The sequence below is a fragment of the Hyaena hyaena genome, unplaced genomic scaffold (genome assembly GCF_003009895.1).
Source record: "Hyaena hyaena isolate Hyena2069 unplaced genomic scaffold, ASM300989v1 scaffold_18, whole genome shotgun sequence".
NCBI classification, from domain to species: Eukaryota; Metazoa; Chordata; class Mammalia; order Carnivora; family Hyaenidae; genus Hyaena; species Hyaena hyaena.
In genome coordinates this window covers 5,699,888-5,709,200 of record NW_024080649.1, presented here as the reverse complement: position 1 = coordinate 5,709,200, position 9,313 = coordinate 5,699,888, and positions in this window count along the sequence as shown.

Sequence of the window (9,313 nt, the reverse complement as noted above, 5' to 3'; positions counted from 1 at the left end):
TGCTCTGAAATGTTAGCCGCCATGTTTTTCTATCAAGGAATGCAGGATGGAGAATAGAAGAGAGAAACTGGATTCTGATGGCGCCTGGTGGCTCAGTCAGTTGAGCATCAGCTCAGGTCATGATCTCACAGTTTGTGGGTCTGAGCTCCACATCAGGCTTTGCACTGACAGCAAAGAACCTACTTAGGATTCTCTCTCCCTCTCTCTCTCTGTCCCTCCCTTTCTCGGTTTCTCAAAATAAATGTCCGACTTTGGCTCAGGTCATGATCTCATGTCTCGTGGGTTCAAGCCCCGCGTCAGGCTCTGTGCTGACAGCTCAGAGCCTGAAGCCTGCTTCGGATTCTGTGTCTCCCTCCCTCTTTCTCTCTCTCTCTCTCTCTCTCTCTCTCTCTCTCTGCCCCTCCCTGGCTCGTACTCTGTCTCTTTCTCAAAAATAAATAAACATTAGAGAATTTTATTTTTTATTTATTATTTAAAAAAATCCTTATGTCTTTATTTTATTCTGAGAGACAGAGAGTGAGCAGGGGAGGGGCAGAGAGAGAGGGAGACACAGAATCTGAAGCAGGCTCCAGGCTCTGAGCTGTCAGCACAGAGCCCGACGCAGGGCTTGAACCCACGGACAGTGAGATCATGACCTGAGCTGAAGTCGATGCTTAACTGACTGAGCCACCCAGGCTCCCCTTGAAATTTTTTTTAAATTAGAAACTGGATTCTGAGGCAAAAGACCTGAACTCTTGAACTGGTCTGCCTTTTACTTTAAGGCAAATGACTTAACTTCCTACCTCTCTCATCTGAAGAATGAGGATAATAACATCTAATGATGTGAAAATTAAAGCAACGTATGTATGGTTGAGAAAAAGGTCACTTTGGATTAGGGTCATTAGTTCAACAGCTCATGGGAACAGGGAACTGATCCTGTATTTCAACTGGAGCTCTGAAAGGGGTTATGACCACCAGGTGAAATCAACAAGCTGCTGAACCAAGGGTGACCCCGTTTCTTGGTCTATGGACAAACACCGTGTTTGGAGAGACCTTACCTTAAAACAGTAAAAAACCAGGGCACCTGGGTGGCTCAGTTGGTTGAGCATCCAACTTCGTCTCAGCTCACGGTCTCATGGTTTGTGAGTTCAAGCTCCACACCAGACACTTTTTGCAGTCTTCAAAGAGCCCTCTTCAGATCTTCTGTCCTCCTCCTTTGCTCCTCCCTCGCTTCCTCCTTCACCTCCCTCTCTCTCAAAAATAAACATTAAGGAAAAAATTTTTTAAAAGATGAGAACAAAACCAACAAAAAGAAGTCCATGAATGTCACTCTGGACCTCAGGAATACAATCGAGAGGACTTAGAGGAACATATACCTCTGAAAATTACCAATAGCAAAATCCAGAAAAATATTTCACAAAGCTGTTTAACATCCTTAATATAAGCAGAAGTCTTAAAGATAAACCAACGGAAGCTAAAATGCACTAGAATCAGATAAATTAAGGAGAAATAAATAATACTGGAGGACTTCGAGAGAGCTAAAATGCTACAGAAAAATTGAAATCCACACTGGAGGTAATACAGAACTGACGTGGAAAAATCAAATCAGTGAGGTGGAGGATTAAAGTGAGGAGTTCGCCCAAAAAGCAACAGAGTGATACGTGCAAAACCATTCTTTTCATTTAAAAGAATGACAGGAGAGACATGGAGGACGGGAACCTGTAATTTAACACATAGATAACTGTATTTTTTTTTTTTTTTTTTTTAGGAGAGAGAGAATGTGCACCTGCATGCAGGGGAGGGGCAGAGGGAAATAAAGAATCTTTTTTTTCAAGTTTATTTATTTGGTGGGGGGGGAAGGGATGGGGCAGAGAGAAAGGGAGAGAAAAAATCCCAAGCAGGCTCCACACTGTCAGTACAGTACGTGGGGCTCAAACCCACAAATTTTGAGTTGAGGTCAGAATGCTTTAAAACCAAATGAGCCACCCAGGCATGCCGAGAGAGAGAATCTTAAGCAGTCTCCATGCTCACTGTGGAGCCGATGCAGGGATTGATCCCATGAACCTGGGATCATGATCTGATCCGAAATCAAGAGTCAAATGCTCAACTAAGCCATCCAGGTGTCCAGATAACTGATATTTCTTTAAGACAAAATCATAACTAATGAAAGAGAAGTGACAGATAGGTAGAAGAGAATAAAATTGTCATGAACCAAGAAAAACGTGTATATGGAACATGACATTCTAGGCAAAATCAGTGAAAAGTGGCCTAGATACATGCTAAGAGAATTTCTGTATCACAAAGATTAAAAAATTTTACAATCTGATAGAGGAAAAAAGGCTACCTATTATTTTAAAAATAGGCCAACTATAAGGCTACCTATTATTTTAAAAATAGGCTAACTATAGTCTTTTCCACTATAGCATTAAATGACAAAAGACAAGGGAACGATGTCTACAGTTTTGAGGGGAAGACTGATGAAGGAAATAATGTTACTTGTATTGCAGAGACTATTGCTTATTCCACCACTGTGCCTTCCTTCCAAGGAAACATGGTAGCTCCACTAAAGACTACATTTCCCAGCCTTCCTTGCTTGCAGCAGTATGGCTATGTAATCAGGTCCTGGCCAATGGTATATGAGAAGTAACTGGTATAATATCCAGACTGTGCCCTTAAAGAAAATGATCAGGCTTCCCACCTTCATGTCTCCCCTTCCCACTTGATAGAATGTGAACATGGAGGCGGGGAGCTAACACAACTTTTATAGACTATGAGATGCAAGTTCCAAGTTGGCAGCAGAACAAGGCAGAAAGAGCTTGGGCCCTGTAAACTGCGGAGCCATCTTATCAGCCCTGAACTGCTTACTTACACTGTTACATAAGTGGAGAGAAATCGACTTCCACTTTGTTCAAGCTACCATTTTGACTTCTGTTACGGCACCTGACCCTGTTTTAACTTGTAAATCCTGCTAAAATATGGCTTATTGGGAAGGGAACAAGAAAAGACCTTTTGACTATTCATGAGTTCCCAAAATATTTCCACCAGTGAATCTTCTGAAAACTAGGAAAGAGAAGATACAAAATGAAGATTTCAAGATGGGTAAAGTTATGGTATAAAATGATTGGAGATAAATATTTCCAGTTAAAACAGATGTAAGTTCTAAACTGTTGGAAACTTTGCTTTGGTAAAAGTTTTTAAAACGTATTCTTAGGCTACGTGGCTGGGTCAGTTGCTAGAGCATGTGACTCTTGATCTAAGGGTTGTGAATTGCAGCCCCATGTTGGGTGTAGAGATTACTTTAAAAAATATTATTTAAAAAAATTTTTTTAATGTTTTATTTATTTTTGAGAGAGACAGAGAGACAGCATGAGCAGGGGAGGGTCAGAGAGAAAAGGTGACACAAAATCCGAAGACAGATTCCAGGCTCTTAGCAAGTTGTTAGCACAGATCCTGACATGGGGCTCAAACCCAGGAACCATGAGATTATGATCTGAGCTGAAGTCAGACGCTTAACTGACTGAGCCACCCAGGCACCCCTAAAAAATATTCTTAAATCTTAAAATATAGATTTTAAAAGCCCAATATAAGAATAACCTGAATAAAACCTACAGACTACACTAACAAAATCTAGGAAGGGAGGGTGGGGAAGGAAAAACTCACATGTGCTATGTTCCTTTAATCAGATGAGGGGGCTTCTAAAGAGACTTTCATTCCTGAACCCAGCAATTAGAAGAACACAGGTGCAAGAATGTGTTTTCAAAAAGAACAACTCCTTGAAGGTAAACAATTAAAACAAGAGTCCTGAAGAGCAAAAGTCCAACGAAGGATGGAATAAATTACCACTAGAAAGCACAGAATAAGACAAGAAATGATAGGTAATTAAAATAAACGTGATAAATTCTACTATAAAAATATTCTCAGAGTCAAATAATGAGACTCATTTACATGAAATTTAATAGGAATGCATGTTAAAAAAAAAAGTGACACAAAAATTTCAAAGGACCCTGAGGGACGTCTGGCTGGCTCAGTCAATAGAGCATGTGACTCTTGATCTCAGGTTTGTGATTTTGAGCTCATGTTGGGTATAGAGATTACTTAAAAATTTTTTTCAAAGGACCTTACATACATAAACATAAGACAACTCCCCAGATAAAGCAAATCTCCTCCCTTCTCAATGAAAAGATTTAAAGACAATTATTTTGAGGCAAACTTGACTATATAATTTCTAAGGATATAGGTGTAACAGCCAAACGTGTAGTTATTTAACTTAGTAACTAATTCTACAAAGGCATATTTATTTTGTAAAAATATTTTTACACCCAACCTGGGGCTTCAATTCATGACCCTAAGATCGAGTCATGTGCTTTTCCAACTGAGCCAGCCATGCCCCCTTCTATAAAGGTATATTCAAAATCAGACGTTATATAAAGTAGTGTATTAATTTAGGAGCATTGCTCTCTCAAAACTCACATTTTATGACATGGCTTTATTGAAACTTTCCAAATGCATCTTCAGTCCCATGCTTTAGTTATCAGGGTGATTTTGATGAGAATTTAACAGCTTCCAAAGTACAGTATCTTTACTTTCATCTAATGCTATTCACAGAACACTTCTTCCCCAACTCACAAGCCCATTTACAAAAGCATTTACAAAGCATTCGCAGGTCCTTGGGTGGCTCAGTTGGTTAAGCTTCCAACTTCTGCTCAGGTCATGGTCTCACAGTTTGTGAGTTAGAGCCCCATGTTGGGCTCTGCATTGACAGTGTGGAGCCTGCTTGGTATTCTTCCTCTCTCTCTCTCTCTCCCTCTCTCTCTCTATCCTTCCCCTGCTCACACTCTGTCTCTCTCAAAATAAATAAATTTTTTAAAAAAACTAAAACAAAAAAACCCAAAAACAAAAGCATTTGGAAAAACTGATTTTTACATTTGTTCTTTAGATAAATATTCATGTCTCTACAATAACAATTTTAAATTCCTCTTTTAAGGAATACTTAGAGGGCTTTTTGACAAAGACAACTAAAACTTGAAGTTGGGAGGTCGTACCCCTAAGACTACTCACTAGACGTACTTAGTTTGTCTCCTGTCCACCCTTTTGGTCAGGTGTTCTCTATAATCGTCCCAAACTGGTACTGACCGAGGTCATTTCAGGCTAATGCATCTTACCCAAAGAGTATTTATTTTTCAAAATTAAAAAACATGAGAAAGAACACTTCTCTCATTTGAGACTCAAGGACTTTAAGAAGACTCTTTTTTGGATGGAAAAATGTTTGTAGGAGAAAACTTTGTCTTTAATTTGGGCACATGTGAAAAGAAGATGACCAAAGGCCTATCAATAAGTATATATAAAATGAGAGCAAACAATGCAGTAAGGGCAGACAATTCTTTCTTCTTTTCTCCCTCTGCTCTTCTCCCCTGCTCATGCTCTCTTGAATTAAAACATTTTTAAAAAGGAAGGGGGCACCTGGGTGGCATAGTTGGATGAGCATCTGACTCTTGATTTTGACTCAGGGCATGGTCCCAGGGTGGTGGGTTCGAGTCCCACATTGGGCTCTGTGCTGAGTGTGGAGCCTGCTTAGGATTTTCTCTCTCCCCCTCTGCCCCTCTCCCCCATTCATGCGCTAATAATAATTTTTTAAAAAACTTAAAAAGATGAGACAAAACACAAAGCAACAAACATTAACTGGGTACATGTTATGATGACACACTTCAGCATTCATTGATCTTGGACATCCTTTCAGGCAGGAACTGACTCCACTATACATTACCTGAGGTCATTTTGTTTCTTGAGAATGTGACTTTTCCTCTTGTCTTCTTGGGTCTCCAGCATAAATGAGAACTATTTCCATTTCTTTCATCTTGGTCTGATAAGGCATCAATGTGGAAGCCAATGGAAAAGATAATTTATAGTATACAGTTCTAGCTTTAAGTCTATATAAATAGTTGTTACCAATACATATATGATAATCAAGACAACACAAATTAAAGATTTTTATTTTTAAGAACAATCACATAGGAATTCTCAAGAGGCTCTTGTGCTCTGAACAGTCACATCACCTAATACTATCCAATGTCACAAAACGAGGTCCATCAACTGGGTCAACACTAAGAAGATAGAATTAAGTTCACTTTAAGAAATTACATTCTAGGGGCGCCTGGGTGGCTCAGTCAGTTAAGCGGCTGACTCTTGATTTTGGCTCAGGTCATGATCTCGTGGTTCTTGAGTTTGAGCCCTACATTGGGCTACAAACTGATGGTGTGGAGCCTACTTCGGATTCTCTCTCTTGCTCTCTCTGACTGCCCCCACCCCCAAATAAATAAACTGGACAAAAAAAAGAAATTGCATTATAAGTGCAATATTCTCCTCATATTCTGTAATTCCCATTACTAAAGAGAAAGGAGCTCAGTAGGTGAGCAATAATATTCTTGAATGTGCCTCATGTGTACACTTCCTGTTTCTCACACATGCTGACCAACACAGCTTGGCAAAACCACACAACCTCACTGACAATATCTCAACTGAAATTTGGATCACGAGCCCAGCCATCACACTGTATTCTGGGGGTTACTCATGCTTCCACTCTCTGAGAGTACTCTTCACTTCCTCCTCTACTCTACCTCCAATGACTATGAAGTCCCTGATGCTCATTCTCAGGTCAGGTCATAACCTTGCTTTCTGCTTCAAAAATAGAAGAGAAGCAATTAAGAATCGTCTCCACAGATTCCTGCCATGAAATGTGCCCAATGACCAGCAAGCATCTGCACCCACAGATGCCGTCTTCTGTCCTGTGCTCCTACAAGCTCTCCTTGCTCCCACCCAGAATGAATCCCTCTAGCTGCACACTGGTTTGGGTCAAGGACGCTGTCCTGGCTGCTGGGGTTTTTTTTTGTCTTAAGACAAAGCACCAATTCATGCTGCCTCATGAATCACTGCCCCACTTCTTTCCTGATCTTGAGCAAAATTCCTCTAAAAATTGCCTAAACTTGTGACATCCAATTCTTCTCTTGCTCTTTCTCCTTATTTTTAGAAAACCAAAAAAAAATTTTTTTTTCTAAGCGTTTCAATGTCAAAATTATGAAACCAGGAAAGAACTAAATTCCATCTCTGTTCTTTCTACTCTGTTCCTTCCCTCCCTTATAAGTAATCATTTTCATTAGTTTTTGTTTGTTTTTCTGTTTATACAGATGTGTGTGTTGGTATATATACATATATATTCATATTACCCTCTTTAAGTAGCATACATTACACATTGTTCTGCAGGTTTTTTTTCCACAAAAACAAAAGCAAAACAACAACAGAACAACCAGAAATAACCACACTGCAGTACATAGAAATATGCCTTTCTTTTTACAACCAGTGTCCCCCTAGATGGGTATATTGATTATTTCTATTTTCTTGCTATTACAAAGAGAGCCACAGTGAATAGCTTCATGTCTGCATCTTTTTATAGTTTTGCTAGTGTAACTTTGGGATAGATTCCCAGCAGGTGGAATGCTGGGTCAAGGGGTAGATGTCAACACAATTTTGCTAGAGATTGCCAAATACCTCTCCCTAGAAACTGTATATTATTGCATTCCCATTAGCAATGTATGAGAGTACCTATTTCCCTAGAGTCTTGTCAGCAGACTATGTTGTTAAGTTTGTGGATTCATGCTCATCTGATAGGTGGGAAATGGTATCTCAGTTTTAATTTCCATTTCTCTATTTTTTGGCAAGAATATTTCATAATATGAAGCACTATTCTCCTCTTTTGAGTGTTAAGCACCAAATTTACAAATACTTCTCCCACCAACATATTATTTTGGAAGAGGCACTCCTTAAGTTCACAATAAAATGTATAAACACTAATGCAACAATATTTACTTCTGAATACTTCTAAGCATTTATATTGTGTCAACACTTTAGTTTTAAAAGTAATTAACAGGGGCACCTGGGTGGCTCAGTAGGTTAAGCTTCCAGCTCTTGATTTTGGCTCAGATAATGATCTTGCTGTTTCCTGAGTTTGAGCCTTGCATTGGCCTCTGCACTGACAGCATAGAGCCTGGTTAGGATTCTCTCTCTCCTTTTCTCTCTGCCCCTCCCTGACTTATGCTCTGTCTCTCTCAAAATAAATAAACAAACTTAAAAAAAAAGGTAATTAGCATTATTGGATCTTCAATGACCTTTGACATGAATGTGATGCCATCTAGATGCCATCCAGTTTTTTCTTTGCATAAAAAATAAAATTTCACAATATTAGCAGTAATAACTACAATATTCTGCCAGGCACTGATCCAATACTTAACTTGTATCATTTACTAATCCTCATAAGAATCCTTTGAAGGACTTGCCAGGTGCCACAATAGGAAAGTCCCAGAATCAAGACATGAACTCAGAAGTCTGACTCGAGAGCCTGAGCTCTTAACTGCAGAAACACATTTAATCTGTTTATGGGAATGCGAGCTCAGAATGTGCAGTGCTGGCTTAGATAATTGAATAGAATTCTTTTTAAACAAATAATTTTTGGATTATTTTTCTTTAAATATTTTATCTTTAAGTAATTTCTACACCCAACATGGGAGTTGAACTCACAGACCCAAGATCAAGAGTCTCATGCTCCACCAACTCAGCTAGGATGCCCCTAGAATTTTTTTTTTCTTAATTTAAGTTGGCTTCACGCCCAGTGTGGCACCCAATGCGGGGCTTGAACTCAAGACCCTGATATTAAGACTCAAATGCTTAACCAACTGAGCCATCTAGGTGCTCCACCCCTAGAATTCTTTTGCCTAAGATTCTCTTGTACACAAACATTCTATATTTCACAACAGTAATCTCTTGCAAGTACATGAGTGACAAATACCAGGAGATGCATTTCACTCCAAAACGAAAAGTGAAAATGTCTAAAAACTCAGATCTTGGATAGTGAAAAATGGATGGAAAATCATCATCATTTAGACTATATTAAGGGTTGCATTTCCTATCGTGGAGATGGGCTGGGCCAAATAGCCTGCTGTGAAGACGGAGAACAGTTCACAATCGCTCACATCTGTGACAGTGAAACACTGGACCAGTTGATTCACACAGAGACTGGTCTCACAACCTTGTCCTTGCCAACAGCAGCATGCTATCATGGCAAAATCGGACAAGAGTATCACACAGAGCCTGAAAGGGTGGAGAATGAGAGGCTGGAAGCCAAAAATATATCACCTTGAAATACTGGTTCCTTTCAATTCCCAGTATGTGAGGAAGGTGATCTTTTTTTTTCTTGTAATAGAGAAATACTGCAGTGTATTCTGTTTTATGAAGCACCCACAGAGGTTTCATATTTTAATAAGAATGTATCTGGGTTTTTTAAAGT